This window comes from Trachemys scripta, chromosome 3 (assembly GCF_013100865.1).
Source record: "Trachemys scripta elegans isolate TJP31775 chromosome 3, CAS_Tse_1.0, whole genome shotgun sequence".
Classification (NCBI taxonomy): domain Eukaryota; kingdom Metazoa; phylum Chordata; order Testudines; family Emydidae; genus Trachemys; species Trachemys scripta.
In genome coordinates, this window is record NC_048300.1 from 18,535,524 (window position 1) to 18,555,351 (window position 19,828).

A 19,828-nucleotide genomic window follows, 5' to 3' on the forward strand; every position below is an offset into this window, starting at 1 on the left:
AGAGGGCCGGTCCTCACTTTCTGAAAATCAGGTCATTTTAAGGTGTTTGAAATTGCACACTAAAAAATTGAGGCATCGCTCATCACTTTTGAGAATCTGGGTCTACAAATTTATTTTAGATTGGGCTTGATTAGACCACTGTGATTTTCACACAAGTGCCTACAAAGGACATTTAAACTACATAGATGCCATTTTCTAATTAATGAAACTTCCAATTTCTTCTGTACATAGATGATGACCTCCTTGTGGTTAATTTACATACAGAGATATATGAACCCTGAAAGTTTAGGCATGAAATCCTTGCTCCATTAACATCAGTAGGAGCTTTGTCATTGACTTTAATGTGGCCAAGATTTCTTCCCATGCATTCAATCCAGGTGTGCCTCTAATAGTTCAGACACTCACCTAAATCTTGGCCATACTAGTGAAATCTCCCTAGTGTATAAAGTTGTACTGAAAATTTCATAAGACCAGGATTTCTTGTGACTTTTCTGGTTTTATCCCTTTCTTGTTAGGCCAGAAGTACCCTTCCAGAAAAGCTTACCTTATCTAGCAATATTTCAGCATTTCCCTTTCTGGTCCCAGCTGAACTGGGAAATACAAACATACATAAAAATGAACCAGAAAAGGAGGAGGGGGAATCAGGAAGGGGGAGTGAACCAAATGGCTTAAAATCTAAAAGAAAATGTGTCCAATATTTGACTGAAGACTCAGATAACGTATTTTATTCAAATCGTTTCTCCCATCCTTCATCGTCGTCTTAAAAGGGAATAACAGCAAGAAATACCCCGAAACTACAGTGATGGGCAACCTCTAAATGGCATTGTTAGTCAAAAAGTGCAGGAGTATTTGCTGGTAAGCATGTGCTTAAGTGTTTTGCTGGATCAGGACCAGCATGCTCGGCACTTGGCAGTATCAAGACCTAAAAAATAAAGAACTAAAAAACCCCAGAGAAGGGCACCACGCATGATTAGAATCAAGGCAAAAATTCAAAGAAGACATTTGTTTAAAATGAGGATTATTAACTAACTGATGGCACAATAGAGAGATGCTGAGCAATGCCTGGAACAAGTCAGTTGGGCAGTCTCCCTGTGTAGGAGGGCAGAACTTCAGCTTATGTACATTGTTCATGCACGGGGCTATGACAATTTACACCAGCTGAGGAGCTGCTCTAGGGTATTGCTCATAAGACAAGATCAAAGAAATGCCCCAGGTAATTAAAAGGCAATGAACTAAACCTGCAAAAGGAAATACCTTTTTTACCCCAGACATAAATTAACCTATGACACTCATTGCCACATGATGTTACTGAGGCAAAGAATCGACTAGGGTTCAAATAATGATTAGACATTCACACAGGAATAATCAACCACTAGACAGAATCAAATGAATAAGGAATATTAAGTCTTATGGTGCAGGGCATAAGTCAAATGCAATCTGGCTAGGGTTAGGAAGAATCATCTCCATACGGAGGTTATTACAGAATTTCTTCTATGGAGCTTTAACCCTTCCTCCAAAGTATCTGGTACCACGCACAGCAGACAGACAACACGACAGCAAACATTTTTAAAAGTGGTACTGATTTTAAAACATCCATTTCTGGAGGCCCCACTTGCGATGCCATATGCTGGGTTTTATAGAGGAGCTGAGCACCTGCAGTGCCCATTGATTTCCACTGGAGTTATTGGTGCTCAAATCAGTCCTAGGGTAGCTCAAGTTGGGCACCCAAAATCAGGAAACATTTTCGTAAACCAAAAGAGGAGGGGAAATGATTATTTTAACTAGAAGCCATCTCTGTACTTTTTCACTTAGAAACTTAAGTATACAGATGACTATTGCGGAGGGATATTTAATGTGAATCTTGCAAGTACATTTTTAGGAGATATAAAAATCTAATGTACTGTAAAATTTATAGCTTCCTCCTCCCCACCCAACCCCAAAAGAAAAAAAAAATCTAGTGGTAGAACGAATAAATTTTGCTGAGACTCTAAAAGGTATCATAAAACTTCATTGCTGCAGATACAGTAGGTGTTATAGAAATACATACTGTAACAGACATTTGTCATAATTTGGGTTTTATTCAAAGCTAAGTATGGTACATTGGTTGTAATGCCAGAATTCTCTATGCAATAGGCTTATAATGCACAACACAACAACATGTCTATTGCATCTCATTTCCTGTATATAAATTATATATAATCTGAACAAACATGAATGGCAGGACACATATATAAATAGTCTTAATATTTCAACACCTATGTTTTGTTATGTACCCAGGTTGTTAGAAAGGCGGTTGCAAATTATTATTTCTTTACCAAGTTCACATGGAGTTGTTTGTTCGGTTTAATAATAGTCTATCTTGTTCAGGCTGAACAAACTGGTCCCTGTGGGGGGAAAAAAGGCAGTAATAAATCAATAGCCCAGATGTAATCTTAGGTGTCTAGAATGCAGAGAGGGATTTTGGAGCATAATAGCACTGGTTGTCTATTGTCATTCAGACATGAGCTGCATCAGAAAAGGGCTTGTGGGAACCTGATAAGAGTTGGTCAAAAGTGGGCCATAAATCAAATACAGGCAGTATTCTGCTGATTTCACATACACGCTCACTGGGAAAAAAAGTGATAGATCTGCAATTTACTGCTTATCACATCTGCTAGAAGTTTCATAATACAAAAGCCTGACCTTCAATGAATAAACACCCTAGTTGACTACCTGTTTCTGTCTAGAAAATATGGCACTCCACTCACCTAGAACTGGGAAAGACTGCTATGAAAATGATGTGACATTTTCAGGTTTAACAAGCTTCCTTTTGTTGCTAGCAGTTGAGTAGCTGTCACTTTAGTTACTAGCAGCCACTTTACATTTGATGTTAAAGTGTTTACTGAAAGTAGCTAGATACTTATACAAAGGAACTAATGCCTGTATAGCTACTCAGTTTGCACAGCCACTGAGACAATACAAAGAGCAGACTCCTCAGCTATTTTTGTTGTTCTTTTTCGTGCAAATAACTATTTGAAAAGAAAATATTTATTTTCCTATATTATTATTCTCCTGTTTAAAAAGAAAATATAAACAACTGATAACAGACTCTATTAATTAAGCCACAACAAATGAATCTGGACTGGGATTCTGAACATGCCAGCATTCAGGGCTTATATGAACCACACATTTGGTTTGGCCCTTTATAAATATCATTTGACAATTTAAATCCAGATCAAAGTTCAGATTTCAATGTTCAGGGTATTCAGATCTATCTCTATTTTGATCAAAAAGAGTTAGTGATGTAAAACATTTCTTTCTATTAAAACTAGAGATGGGGCCAAACTCAACCTATTTTTCTAACCCTCTTTGCCCTTCATCCTTTCAGCTATGGAATTTGGGGATGTGGCAAAAATGGGGCCTGAATCCAAACAGTACCCTGGTTTTGAAAAAAACCAAAAACTTAATGACAAAATTGTGTAAAACAAAAACTAGCGGCCAGCTTTTGTCTGTATCCATGTGAAACTATTTGTTTTTTCTAGTGGAAAATGTGCAAAGCTCTAGCTAATTCATGGATTTCATTTTCATTGGTCTTAAAAACAAACATTTTAGCCAACTGTTACAATGTTTATTTTTGCAGCTTTATGAACAGCGTTTTTATGGTATTTATGCAAAGGAAGAGTAGTTGTGTATAGAAGTATATGCACTATACCTCACATTCTCAGTCACACTTTCCTGAGGCCTTGCTTGACACGAAGTCTAACACTCATTTAAGGCACTGCATTTTGATCAAGTTGGAGGAAACTGAATTTAGATGTTATCAAAAACATCCTAATAACCAGAGTTAGAATGCTTAGCACTTAACAGCTCCTGCGAGGCTCACAAATACAAGCCTACATGAGACAAACCCATTCTCCACCACAACTTCAACAAGAGAATAGAGAGAAAGTTTAAAAGGAAAAAATAAAAACTAACGTTACAGCATCCTATGGGTCCCCTCCTGCATCTTGTCTTATCTGTATCTGTCTTTAGACTGTCAGTCCATTGGGGATAAGGATTGTCTTTATGTTTGTGTTTTCTGCAGCCCTGAGCATATTGGTGTTTCGCAAATAATAACCAGGGAATGGATGATAGCATGGTACTGTGGTATAAAAAGTTTGTGATGACTTCATGACTTATGAGTAAATAGCCTCATCTGAATTATTGCAGATCATGCTAAACTGTTCTTTGGTTAAAAGTGGTTTTGCATCTGCCCTGGTGGGGGTGGGGTGCAACCGGTAGATGTGAGGAGAGCAAAAGGGGAAGTGATCAGGCCAGACAGAACATGCACTGACATAGGGCATGTTTACACTGCAGTTGATGGTGTGATTGCATGTAGACATACCTGAGAAAGTGCAGCTACCAATAGCAGTTAGGGTGACCAGATGTCCCGATTTTATAGGGACAGTCCTGATATTTGGGCCTTTTTCTTATATAGGCTCCTATTACCCCCCACCTCCTGTCCTGATTTTTCACACTTGCTATCTGGTCACCCTAATAGCAGTGAAGCCACAGCCGTACAAGCTATACAAAGCCACCTGGAACCCTGGATACTTACTTGAGAGGCTAGGCCAGGCAGAAGTCTGTTCTGCTTCACCGCTATTCATACTCAAGCTAACTCAGGTATGTCTATACATGCTGCAACCCATGCCTCCCCAATTGCAGTATAGACAGACCCACAGAGGCTCCATGAGGCTTCAGAGTATTTAGTCTGGAGTCCTGGTGCAAGTTACACTGTCCTCAGTGTATACCCAGGACATGGCCAGGAGCACCACATGCCCTCCACAGTAGTGGACTTCTCCTTTAGTACAAAGGACTTTGCTGGAACAGGATATACCACAGAGATGCATTTTATTCCTTCCTGCACCCACTGTGGTGAATTTGGTGGATTATCTTGGCTACCAGCAGACCTTACAACCAGAAAAATAAGGGACAATAAGCATGAATGGCCGTTTAAAAATATTTTTTTATAACTTTAAAGTAAGGATGTTAATGATAATAATAGCCCACGATCTTAGCCACAGTTGAAGTAGACCAGAAAAGCTGTGGAGAACTTTTCACTACTGTAATTACTGCACTGTTGGAGAGGATAATGATTATCAGTCTGTCTTGACCATTATAACAAAGCACACAAGCTACAAATGCCTTTCAGAATATATATCACTGGGGAACAGCCATTAATTTGGATTTCCAGCTTCCTGCTCAACCAAAATTAAAAAACAAAATATTGAATGTAGATCCCTCTGATTTAGCATATGTAAATATAATAATTAACTATATATCTGCTGACTTTCCCTAACAGGAAAAGAATAAATATTCCAGCCTCAATTTTACAAATCAAACCAACTCTTGTTATAGGCAAAATCAATTTAATTCTTTTATATGTGTTTGGCTCAACTTGGTTTGCTGGAAGGAAGACTCATTTAAAAAAAAAATGAACGGGGAGAGGGATTTAATAAAAAAAGAGTGCATTTTCAAACTTAACTCCCATCCCGTGCCACTAACACTAGAAAAAGCATAGTATACGATTTCATAGGTGCTAAAATAAAAGGTTGAATGTTTAAAGGTTGGTAGCCTCAATATTTGACTTACAGTACAGTGCCTTCATTTCTTACATTTGTTTGCCATTGTCCAGTTTTGTGTGTGTGTGTTAATTTTATATGGGTGGCCTACCCACTCCACAGATAGCAAGAATTCCTGAAATCACTCTAAAAACACTGCTAATTACTCAATAAGGTTAATGACAAATCAAGTCATTTTATTATATGTACATCCTTATAAGAACATAAGAAAAATGCTAGATTTTAAATGCAAACGTGTCCCAAATGCAGAATTTATACTACCATGCCTGTCACAAAAAACATACAACTATGTTGCCCTGCAGGTTTCCTCTCTCATTTTCCCTCTGTACTCACAAACACCCTCCCATGCTCCACTCTGGTCTATTTTTTTCTTTCCAAGCAAATCTCTAATCTGGTCTGAGTCCTTTAAAGATATCTCTGGTCTGGTCCAACTTTCCCTCTCTATAGCTACTGCCCTCTAAGTTCACCAAAAAAGAATTGAGGGAAGCCCTATGAAGGAATCCCTCTAGTCAGTTTCTTTTTGAAGGACTCTACCATTCTTTGGCCTGGTCCACACTAACCCCCCACTTTGAACTAAGGTATGCAAATTCAGCTACGTTAATAACGTAGCTGAATTCGAAGTACCTTAGTTCGAACTTACCGCAGGTCCAGACGCAGCAGGCAGGCTCCCCCGTCAATGCCACGTACTCTTCTCGCCGACGGCGTGCACTTCCGGGATCAATCCGGGATCGATTTATTGCGTCTAGACAAGACACGATAAATCGATCCCAGAAGATCGATTGCTTACCGCCGGACCCGGAGGTAAGTGTAGACCTACCCTTAGTTGTGGTGGCTCTCAGGAAACTCCTCCTCAAAGAAACTCCTCCCCACTCAGGATATGCAGATCACTAACCTTTCAGAGGACTGCCTTTCCTGCAATGGCAATTTTCTCCCACTCCTATGGAACAGAATCTTTCTACAGCCTGCCAAAGACCAGGATATATTTTAGGTCACAATTTCTTGATTCAATAATGTAAGATCTTCCAATTTACTTAAAGTTACTTTAGTTGTTAAATGCTTTGAACCCAATTTTATTGCATTTTAAATACTGCTAGAGTCTCTTTCTGCGAGAACAAGAACTTGACTGGCTTTACCATTTGGCAGCTTGCACTGAATTAAAAAAAAATCTGTAAACCAGATTGAAGAAATACAGATGAACTTGTTTAGGAAATCTCAGGTTATATGTATTTGCATCTTAGAAAAGGGATGATATAGAAACACTGCTTAACTGAAACAGTTGACATGTGTGGTTACTGATTGGTATCCAGTCACAAACACTTGGGAGCTGACAGGAATATGTTCTTCTCCCAACCCCTATCCTATCCTCCTATATCAAGAGTCTTCTTTTACTGGTTTTATTCTGTGTACTGAATGAGGCACAGATCCTGCAGAACGAATAATATTTTATCATAATTAGTACACAAAGGGGACAGAGTAAAGGTTACACAGTATCATCAATCCCAAACATTCAAAAATCACGTTTAGTGGCTCCCCCTCCCCTTGCAATCATAAAAATTTAAAAAGTAATTTTGTGTTTTTTTTTATTTTCCTTCTGGTTTTTGAGTCTTCAGGATGTATTTGGGTCACATTTTCAAGCTTTGTTCCACAATCGTCACCGCTAGAATTGTACCTTTTTTTTTCTAAATGAATGGCGAGAATGTCACCAAATAACGTGACTCCAGGAGATGAGTCTTTAAGAGAAGCACCAATTATCACAAGACTTGGAATAAAAATTATGGGAGTTGGCAACACAGTAAGAGGAAATCTTAACTCTGGTATCATTTGACCTTCCAACCTTAGTTATTTACTTTTAGTGGTAGGGTTTTTGTGCATAGTTTCTATGTAGAAAGTGCTCCTTCTGGGCCTGTTTTAAAAAAAAATTAGCATAATGCAATAGGCCAACTGAGCACACAAGGATGTCACCACAACAGACCAGCTTGTTACAATTACAGGGGGAAAAAACTGTACTTTATGACATCCCAACCCTCAACAACATTACTCATCCCAGCAAGCTATAATTCTCCCGATCATCCCACCAGTTATTTCAGTTCATCAGATGAAAGTGCATAGAAGTGCAAAATATTATGAATATTGTGTTAGGGTAGATAGCCTTAGCTGCAGCAAAGTATGCTGTGAAAGTTCTATTGTGAACTTTAAGGACTAAAAACCAGGCAGAAGGGCTTTCCTTCAGCAGCAGTCTGCGTTTTCCCCATGTAAAACATTTCACAGCTTGTCTCATTATAGCATTTGTAAAAACACTGTCTGAAAGCAGTGGTGCATAAATGAATTATTTAAGTTTTGCAGCAAATCGCCCTGATCTTGTGTGCAGCTTCTTAATGCACTCTAAGTGAGCCCTAGGAGGCAAATCATAGCAGACAAGGGGTGTAATGTAAACCAAGTTTTATTAGCCACGAAAAGCCACACTATAACATTTATTAAGTATCAAAGACAGTGCATTTAAATAAGTTTGATTTGGTGAATAATAGCCAACATGATATCTATCTTCCCTAGTTCCAAGTGCTTTCTTTTCAAAAACATTTATTTTCTTGTCAGTTCTGTTAATATAATGGACTCTCATTTTTAGCAAATAGTGATTTTCAACAAATTACCATGTGTCACAAACAGTCTGCAGCTTGCCAGCTTTAATAGTTTACAGAAAAGTGAAAGTGCATTAGTGTTATCATTTGCCTGTTATCAGTGCTACCTCCATGGTTTCTGCTGCCCTCGGCAAACTGGAAAACATACCCCTCCCAGAGCCTGTTTGCCATTCATCCAATAAACAGTCACTAAACATTTTGCTGCCCTTAATATTTTGCAACTGCTTCTTGAGCTGATATGACAGTGCATCTCCTTCGTAACAAAACAGCTTCTATTAGGACTACATTTTCAACATAGAGCAAAATTAAAATGCAGATAAGCAGGGCTCCTTCTACACCCACACCCTTTTCTTACTCCATTAAGTGAATTTCAGAAAGGAGGGACTGCTGTCCAACATTCTGTATGTTCATGATACAAATCATCTTTTATCTTTGGCCAAGGAGATAATTCCAAGTCCAGACAGACAATAACACTAAAAAAAAATTAAATATACCAAAGTACTCAATGGGCAGACGCTTGCTGATAAATATTTAATAGATCTGATAGCACAAGTTGGATATTTGTAAAATATAGCCAGTTTGTTCTTTGTCTCCTCTCTCTCTTTCTCTCTAGCTTTAGTAAATTATCTGCCATAAAAATGATAATTTCACTATGCACGTTTGAGTGGATAGTTGTTTAAAGATGACAACAAAACCAAGCAAACAAGCCCCTCCCCAGCCCCAAACTAATCCTCTTGTCAGAAAGAGTTTCCCATTGCCTGCTGATCTCTGTGCATGAGTAGGAGAGCAAGCCTTATTGGATCAGATGGTCATACAAAAGTTAGGGAATTGTTTGTTCCTCACTGACAATTCATGCCAAAATAAAAAACAAACAAACAAACAAAAGGCCTCCAGTCTGTTTTAGATTAGTTTGCATTCCCAGAAAAAAAAAATACCAATAATTTTTGGGCAATGACAATTGTTTTGCATCTGGCCCATACAAATCATCAGGCTAAAATATTGAGAACTGAAAGGGCGATATCAGCTCTGAGGAATTCAGGAAAGTTATTGTGTTTTCAGGAAAGATCCTCTGTGAAGTTTAATGGCCCAGGGAAATCTGAGGATGATTACTGACTGTTTGGGGAGGGAGATTTTCAATCCCTTGGATGGAGTGAAGTACGCATAAGAATAAGAGACGAAAGGTAAATTTTCATTATTTTTTATCACATTTTTCTTATGAGTCATGGAGCTGTTCTCTTTCCCCCTCTAGTTAGGTTGAATAGTTCTTGCAAACTGTTGGGCTACAGAGCTGGAACCTCAGACAGTTAAAGGTTCTCAGGGCCAGATTCTGCTACCCTTACTCATGTTGAAGTCGGTGGAACTATTCATTCATTAAGATACTATTCATCATGAGGAAGGATAGCAGAATCCAGCCCTTAATCTTCTGCAGTATGGATTTTTTTTTAATTTATTTTATTTTATTTAGTTTAGAACAACTGGAGGGGCTTGGTCAGCTTCTCCTTCAGCTGGGTCCCTTTCCCCAATTAGTCCTCAGGCTCAGAGGATTCATCAGGCTAGCCTTCTCAAGCTGGTGTCTGTCATGCTTTGAGGGAGGAGGTAACATATATGCTAGTCCCCTTCTTCCAGCTCATCCCTAATTGGTTGGGTGAGAGGGGAGCCTTATCCCACCCACCCTGCAAGGATCCTGCTCTCAGGCCCTTAAAGAAACAGTTACCCAGGACCAATTCCTCTCCATCAATACTTCTAAGTTTCTAGGTCTTTGTCTATATCAAAACCTCCCAAAATCTTAAAAGGCCATGCCATGTGACTGGAGTAGACAGACCTCTAGGCATCCCTACCTTAAGGGGCCAGATTACCCCATGGCCCAAGCCACTGAGTACCTTGAAGATAAGGACTGAGACCTTGAACTTGATTTGATATTCCATAGAAAGCAGTGTAGAGAGCAGAGGATAGGCTTGATGCATTTGCAGTAGCCCATGTTGCTAAGGAGATGTACTTCAGCTTTCTGTACTACTTGGAGTTTCGTAAGTGCAGAAGGCTTCATGCTTAGATATACATTGCTGCAGTCCAGTCAAGATGTGACAAAGGCACAAATAACTGAGGGCACATTGTCCATCAAGATGGGTGAGTCTCCTAGCCAATGGGAGATGGCAGAAAGCATTACTGGGGGATGCTGCTATGTGAGAGCTTAGCATCAGCAAGGACTGAACTGACCAATTATAGGTGTGACCCTTCAAAAAAAGAAGATTATACCATGGCTGCAAACTCTCCAAAATACTTTCCTCAGGCCAATAGCATAACCTTTGTCTTGCTGCGATTCAGGTTCAACCAGCTGTTCTTCACCCATCAGTTAATCTCATCCAAGCATTGAGCCACCTGGGTGGTAGTGGTATGGTCAAAGACGAGCTGTGGGTGGCCTGTATATTGCTGGCACTTGACTCCATGTTGTCTGACTAGTTCACCTAGTGGTTGCATGTAGGTATTGAATAGGATCGGAGACGGAATTGATCCTTTCAGGACTCCACAAGTACAGTATCTAGTGGTGGAAGTGCAGTTTCCCATCACTATGAATTGGGTGCATTCCTCCAGGAAGGACTCAAACTTTTTTAGAGGTTTACCCTGAACCCCTTGCACCTCAGGTGAGAAAGCAGTATCTCATGGTTGACAAAAGCTGCAGAGGGGTCTAAAAGGATAAGAATGGATGCCTGCCTGCTATCCACTGACAGCAGAATATCATTTCATCAGTGCCTCTATAGCGGTTTCAGTTCCCATGTTCAGGTCTGAATCTAGATGGAGTTCTGAAGGGATGGCCAAGAGTAGAAAAAGGGAGGAGGAAAGTAATGAGGGGGCTACTGATACATATGATGTTATTGGCCAGAGGTGCAGGGTGACAGAGTTTGAGGATATTCTACAAGGCTTGCAGTGTTATGCTACATGTGGTCAGGAAGCTAACTAGACCATGCACCATGACTACAGCAATGTGGATACATTTCAAGAACACCAACAAACATGTACCCTGCACTGTAGCTGAGTACCCAACTCCAAACACTCCACCAAGAGAACTGGGCCGACAATCACCTCAAGAGTGTGCACCTGAGGTGCAGGGACAGGAGCAGCAGAGGAAGACCTAGGAAGAACTCTTTGCCTGGTACCCTATAAACATCTCTTTCCTCTGTTCTAATCTGTAGGCAAAGCATCACTGAATGTGACCTGCAGAGGCTGTTTGCTGCACAGACAGCACGGCTAGTTTGACAATTTTTATGAGGAAAAAAAATGGCCTTTTTTCTATTGACATCATTTGTTTCTTTTGAAGTTTTTGGTGTTTGTAACAAACACATGAACTATTTTGATTGTTCTAAAAAATTCTGCAAAAACATCCTCCCCAAAATTGTTTTTCCCCCCAAAATGTTGTTGCAGAAAATACCTACAATTTTCCTATTAAATTTAATAGATGGTAGTAGGACAGAAGGTTTGTAAATGAAAGTTTAACAAAATAACAATTTTTCGTAGGAATGATAGATAAGCTGGCCTTCTCTGCAGCTGGGTGCAGCAGATGTTTGAGCGGAGTGAGCAAATTTCAGTCATAGTCCAGATGTGTAATATATACAGTTAAAGCAATGGGAACCCAAAGGAAAAATTATGAGACTGACACTCACCCATGAGATCATTTCCCTATATAAAAGAGCAATCAAACTACTGTCCAGCTACTTAAAACTAGAGATAGTTCATCTTTTAGCTATCCAGATTTAAGGATCTGCTGCTGAGACTATTCATGGACTTCAATGAGGTTGCAGAGAGTATAGGTTAGAGCAGTGGTACTCAAACTGAGTAGGGACCCCAAAGTGGGTCATGACCCCATTTTAATGGGGTCGCCAGGGCTGGCATTAGACTTGCTGGGACCTGGGCCCAAAAGCAGAAACTCGAGCCCCACCGCCCGGGGCCGAAGAGCCTACGTGGTGGGGTTTGGGTTACAGACCCGCTGCCTGGGGCTAAAGCCCTTGGGCTTCTGCTTTGGCCTCCCGCCCTGGGCGGTGGGGCTCAGGCTTTGACTTTGACCCCCCACGTGGGGCAGGACAGCTCAGGCTTCCAGTCCCCCCTCCTGGGATCATGTAGTTGTTTTTTCTTGTCAGAAGGGGGTCACAATTCAATGACGTTTGAGAACCCCTGGATTAGAGCAGAATTTGCCACAAATACAAAACTATTCTTTTTTGCCTTTTTTCCTTAGTATTTTATTGATGTGTAATAATAATTGATAGTTAAAGAAATTCAGACGGTATTTTCACTTTATGGCTGCTCTTCTAATTGATGCTGTGGATTTATGATTGCACATCTTGCACTGAGAAGAGTATTTCCTACGTAACATGAGGGTATTTAGTACTCAGATATTCCAGTGTTTGTAGTAAAGTACATTACCAGGTAACAGTATGTAGAAGGAGATGTGATTTTAACTTTAAATATGGTAACTACTTGAACTGTATGTCTCACTGCTCTCATCAACTAGTAATAAATTCCTTCTGTAACTTATACTGTATTGAGGCACTAAAATAAATCTATTCAAAAGAATCAACATAAACCAATCTTCATTCTACTTCTTTCTCATCTAATATGATCAAGGTACAAATCTCCATGACACTATATGAGAATTTTCAGTTTGTGCCCTATAAGTAATTATTGGGTATACCAGGAACACTTTCTCCAGAGAGTTTTGGGGCCAAGCAGACCTAAAGAAGGACTGCTTCAAAGATCAGCTGCTGTCCAGAAAACAGCCAATTCTTATCAGTATATACAAGCTTCTGTTAGCAGTTGCATCATTTTATTTTGTATGTTTCATGCCTGATTTACAACATAAACAGCCCATTGTTTTAATACTGATTTTTTTTTTAGTTTGATGGTCATGTCTGCAAAACACACAGTAGGCAGCTACTAGATTACTCTGTAGATATGTTTTGTAAGCAATTTTACAACCTCCAGCCCTTTCCCCATTCCCATCCTTTGAACAAATTCTGATAACTAGTATTGATTGATTTTAAAGTGGACACTGGAATGGAACCTGTGTAATCACATCACATTGAGATACAGATTCTAAATGTTTCTAAAAATAAATTATTCTATTATCCTTAATATTGATTATGGGCATATAGTTAGTTTAGAAGTTTATGCTCATGAGATGGGGATGGCATGAGCAGGCCCAGCATCAGCAAGTAATCAAAAACCTTCCAAGGTCACCTTATCATGTGAACTTCCTTTTCCCTTCCCCGCCACCCTATAGGAGAAAACATATAGCTTGAATCTTTAGGCAAACGTCAACCCTTTACTGCAGTGCCTGGTCCCTATAAAAAAAAATCAGTCAGCATGTTCAGAGAAAAGCTCTGATTGTAAGTCCTATATTTTCGTACGTAACTACTGATTTGGGGTGCCTTGATTTTTGAGTTAAGGGGTCACCTGGATGACCCCTTAACAGGCCTGATTTCCAGAGTGTGGGTACTGAGCCCTTTTTGAAAATCCATTCCTTGCCTCGAGTCAGGTTCCTAAAACTTAAGGCACCCAAATTCACTAGGGATTTTGAAAATGTAGGGTCTGATCCTGCAAACACTTATGCATTTGCTTAACTTTACGCACATGAATTCTCCGACTGAAGTAAATGGGATTACTTAAAATTATGTATTAGTGTTTGCAGAATCGAGGACTTAGGCCATAATATCAGTGAAATTTCGTGGCTGGAAACTGTCTGCCAATGGTGCCGAATAGAAATGATAGGGGTGAGGGAAACAAACATTTAGGCTTCAGTCCTGCACTGAGATCTGCTAGTGAGGATCCTTATTCCCACACAACATCCTATTGAAATCAATTTGATTCCACACAGATGTAAAGATCCATGTGAGTGAGCCCTTTAACAGGGTTTAAAGGTCTGTTCGATAGTATTTTTAGTTAACCTTTCTATTATAAGCAGTGCTCAAGTCTTAAAAAAAAAGTGCAAGAACACACTTCTGGTACCATCATTCAGAAATGATAGTATTGCTAGTGGTGCAACATCATTTCAGCTCCAGCATTCTGGCATGACTTGAGCCCTGATTCTAGGTAGTGCAGATAGTAATACCTGGAGCTAAGATAGCCCAACACTTTCCATTAAAAAAAATGTTTTTTGGTTGCTTATAACTATTTAGGCTGAAATTTTCCATGCCAGGTTTCTGCTTCAGGCTGAGTTTTTTGGAAGAATTCTGCAAAAACAGTTCAGCCATTTCTCAGAACACGATTAGGGAAAAATACACTGTTTTGCAAATGTTAAAAAAAATTCTCACACCTATTTCCCTGAGAAGCTCATGCTTTAGAGCAGAGATCTGAAATCTGGCCAGGAGATACCCCACAGTCAGGGATGTGCCTTTTGCCATACTCAGAAAAGCTGCCCAAATTTGGCCAACTTATAAACGTCTGAAAAATTGCAGTTTACACAAGTAGAGACTTAGTAGAGTTTGATGGCTATATCCACTGAAGATTGCATCTGCACTGAACGTGTTCCAGCCCAGAAATGCAGGGGTTGAGTAGAACTTTCCCTGCAATTGCGCCTCATGATTGCCACAGGTGATGTCAGAGAGAGAAGAGGGGCAAAGTAATATCTTGTATTGGAGGTGATGTCAGACACAGGACCTGAGAACAGGGAGACTGTCTTTCTTACACTCTCAGTGCCCTCCTCCCAATCACTACACAGCTTCCTATTTAGGCAATAAATAAAGCCAGTGGCCCTGAAGACAACAGCCTTCTTCACTACACAACTCTGATTTATTCCTTATGCACTGGATGAGGAAGGTGTCCTGTGGAAAAAATAGTATATGATCATATAATTAAAGACTGTATCATAATGCATAGACACAGGGGCTGAATTAAAGTTGCTCTTTAATTCTGGCATTTCCTAACATATTCCACTGCTTGACCTTGAAACCTTGATATTCTTTTAAGGTATGTTTTGTATGTATTTATAACAAAAATGTATACCAAAAATATTATGTGTTGAAAATCGGTCAGGTTGTATTTTATTCCTGTTGGATGGGATTTGCAAACATTCTCTTGGATTAACTCTCCTCCCATTTAAGTTAAAAACTCTCATTGATTTCAATGGGGACAGAGTTAGGTCATAGATTCATAGATTCTAGGACTGGAAGGGACCTCGAAAGGTCATCGAGTCCAGTCCCCTGCCCGCATGGCAGGACCAAATACTGTCTAGACCATCCCTGATAGACATTTATCTAACCTACTCTTAAATATCTCCAGAGATGGAGATTCTACAACCTCCCTAGGCAATTTATTCCAGTGTTTAACCAATGTTTAACCAAGGTCAATGCTGAGCACTTTTGAAAACGCCACCAGTAATATACAGGCAGTCCTCAGACTTATGACACAATTGGTTCCTGAAAATTGTGTCGTAAGTCGAAACGTTGTAACTTGGAACGCACTACACTCCATTGCGGGACTGAGCATTGTAAAGTCGAAACCAATGGTCATAAGTCGAATCAGGATGTCAATTCAGAAATGTTGTAAGTGCGGTTAGTCTTAAGTCAAATGTCATAAAGTCGAGCCCTGTGTGTGTAATCCATCAGTTCGATGATGACGTTTTCATGCGCTCTTTTTGTGGATTCTGGAGTGACTCTGAAGTCCAAAGCGTGACGCACATGCTCATGAGCAGATTGAGCAGACAAAGTCATTGGTGAGCGCCTTGACTGTTGAGGACTGCCTGTAATAATAAAGGCCCGCAATGCTAGAAATATTAAAATAAATTACATTTCAGCACAATCATGTCACTAGAAATATTCTATTATAAAATATCTATTTCAGATAATGTGACCAGATCATAAGCAAATTTCAGGATAATGAAAAGTGTCCAGTATAGGATGATAACACTAAAAACAGTCTATTATTATTTATCACTGTCTCCCTGCTACTGCTTGAAACCAACAAAAGATGGTCACCTTGGCCTGATGAATCTCAAATTCCCATGTTAACTAAAAAAAAAAAAATTTGAAATTACAAGCATCTCACAATAAATGTACAACTCCTCAAATTACTATTCTCTTTTATAAGAGAGACAAGCTGGTTGAGGTAATATATTTTATTGGACTAACTTCTGTTGGTGAGAGAGACAAGTTTTCGAACTTACAGAGCTCTTCTTCAGATCTGGGTCCAATATGGCTATAACACTGTATAGATATTCTATTTTATAATATTTTTTAATATATAAAGAGAAAAATGCAATTGACATATGCATTTACAATGAAAAATAGTCTAGTAAGTGGCATACATCACCAATTTATATTTATCAACATCTAACAACATCAGTATACACAAAAATTCCTTTTAGAGTAGAAATGATAGCATGAGCATATCAATATTGGTATGAACTATCCCAAATTAGACCTTGATCCTGCAAACACTTATGCACCACACAACTACTTGTGTTCATAAAAGTTTGCAAGATCTGGGCCTTAAGTTTTAAAAAACTAGACAAAATGGATTTCCCCCTCCTAAAATATTGTCAATAAGTCAACCAAGCTTTAGTAAATCTCATTTGTTTCCAGATATGCAAAGAATCTCATGAATAGACTTCATAAAACTAGAAGAGAGTTAATAACACACTTCCTCCAAATATTCTCCTCCTACCAAACTATTACCATCCTTACTCAGTGCCCTTTCTCAATGGTCTTTCTAGAAGGACAGATCTTCAAAGAAGAATTAGGGTAAGCGCATAGATTTTTCGTTTGTGACATCATATACTTTCAGATATACAAAATGATCATTTTCTATATATGCAGCCAACCTAGTTTTGCATGAATTTACTCTCATAGGAAATGCATAGTGTGACCTATATAAAACAAGTGCACCCCTCAAAAATGCTCACTGTCATTTCTTTGCCCTTGTGGACACATTTAAAAATATAAGGAACTTTGTCATAAATATTTTCACTATTATTTGATATTTTTGAGCCTTCAATAGGAGTATAGGGAGCTTTAAATGTCTGGGGTGGGTTATTGATTTTTCCCCCCAGTTCTATGAAATTAATTAAGTTAATTCATTAGATTCTTCTCATAAAAGTACCTCCTCTAAATGTTGTCTTGAGGGGAAAAATAACTTGAAAGTTGAAACATTACTAGAAAATACAGTATATGAAAGTGTTTTTAAACAAAAACTGAAAAAATATTGTCAAATATCCTTTTTTTAAACAATGATACTTTCAGCCATATAGGGTTTCTGGGGGGGTGGTTGAGGGAGGAGAGAAATGAACCTTATTTCTAGTAACACTTTTTTTCTTTTTAATTTAAAACACTAAAGGAAGAAGAATCAGACTTCTTTTTCAGGATATAATTTATTAACCTACTAGTGCTGCTCTTTGAGAATTCTGCTGACTAGAATCTATCCTGTTCTCTGCAAGGCACTAGCAGATAAATTACAGACATGAAGTATGAAATGACAAGCAACTTTTTTTTTGGGGGGGGTGCAATTTCACATGGATTTTGGACCAATAAGATTGTGTGACCTCATAATTTCACAGTCCACATAACAACTGGCAAAAAGTCAGTCTTAGCCACACCTGTGTCAAGACATGTAAATTAAATGTAGTTAATACACCATGGTAAATCTAGAATAACTGTAACTGAGATCTGAAAATGGCCTTATATAACCTCAAATGAATATTACTTCTTTCATTAGAGCATGTATTTAGCTCATAGCTATAGGAATCTAGTTTATCACAACTAATGCAATGTGAGAATAAAGGGTGTGTCTGCAACTATGTATGCTTCAAGTATTTGCCTCCCCCCCACACGACTTTTTTCCCCCTTAACACCTCAGGGAGCCATTTATGCAGCCAGAAAAATACAAAGTGTGGGCCTCTCATAATACTTCAATTCCTTACTGGTAAAAGCATTGTGAAAAGTCCAGAACTTGCCTTATTTCAGCCCCATAGAAGGCTCCAAGAAACATAAAAAAGACGTGAGAAACATACTGTGACAAAGTTCCTCCTCTATCTTGGTGGGTCCTGTGCTTATTGGCAGATTTTCTTGCCTCAGAGATTCACTGTGTGGGTTGGGGAACAGCCCAGAGACCTTCCCCTCTGGAAGACCCCACAGTCCAGGTCAATTGGGAGGTTTGGGGGGAACCCGGGCCCACCCTCTACTCCGGGTTCCAGCCCAGGGCCTTGTGGACTGCAGCTGTCTATAGTGTCTCCTGTAACAGCTGCATGACAGCTACAACTCCCTGGGCTACTTCCCCAAGGCCTCCTCCAAACACCTTCCTTTTTCTCACCACAGGACCTTCCTCCAGGTGTCTGATAATGCCTGTGCTCCTCAGTCCTCCAGCAGCACACCCTCTCCCTCTCCCTCTCAGCTCCTTGCGCCTCTTGCTCCCAGCTCCTCACACTCACACCACAAACTGAAGTGAGCTACTTTTAAAACCCAGGTGCCCTGATTAGCCTGCCTTAATTGATTCTAGCAGCTTCTTCTTAATTGGCTCCAGGTGTCCTAATTAGCCTGCCTGCCTTAACTGGTTCTAGCAGGTTCCTGATTACTCTAGTGCAGCCCCTTCTCTGGTCACTCAGGGAACAGAAAACTACTCATCCAGTGACCAGTGTATTTGCCCTCTACCAGACTCCTGTACCCCACTGGTCTGGGTCTGTCACAATACGTACAAATGCACATACTGATTTCTTTGGGTTTATCTGTGTGCCTTAGGAATGCATAGCACAGTTGCAATGAATAATGAAATTTCAAAGGAATCGTTAATGAAATTTCATTCAGCAGATTAAGAAAGATCAGCCAAGTTATATTATTAGGGCAGGTATCAGAGGGGTAGCTGTGTTTTTTGCTTTTTACAGATCCAGACTAAGAGTCTTGTGGCACCTTAAAGACTAACAGATGTATTGGAGCATAAGCTTTCGTGGGTGAATACTGCGTCTGAGGAAGTGGATATTCACCCACGAAAGCTTATGCTCCAATACATCTGTTAGTCTTTAAGGTGCCACAGGACTCTTTGTTGCTGATTATTAGGGCAGTGTATGATGCCTCGTTTTCTCTCTAAGAATTATAATCTTTAGATTTCCTTTAATATCCATATAATAACCATATCCATAGTGTGTGTGAACCTCTAAAGGTCCGCGGGGGGGGGTGGTTTGAATGAGTCCTACTGTTGGATCTTCTTGTGAAGCAAATGCAAACCTTCTGAGCCCCATGAGTCTACTCATGAGTAAAAATGGGAATTTTCATAAGAACGGGCTTTCACACAAAATTTAAATTTCTGGTACTTCCTGCTTCCAGCTGGACTGGACCTGACATGAAATGAAAAATAACAACAATAAAAAACTGTATATCCCTTCACAGTCTCAGGAAAGATTCGTTGAAGATTAGGTTCAACATTTAAAGAAGGTTCAGGTTGGTTCTTAAATGATATTTTCAACCTTCATTTGCTTAATTTGCCTTTAGGGTGAGTAGGGTGAGCAGGATTCATTCTCAAAAGCAAAACTTGAGACAGGTCAAGTGTATAAATCACTTGCTGAGTGTAACTTTGTCTAATCCAGGGAACCTGCACAAGGACGGATGTGAATTTTACCTC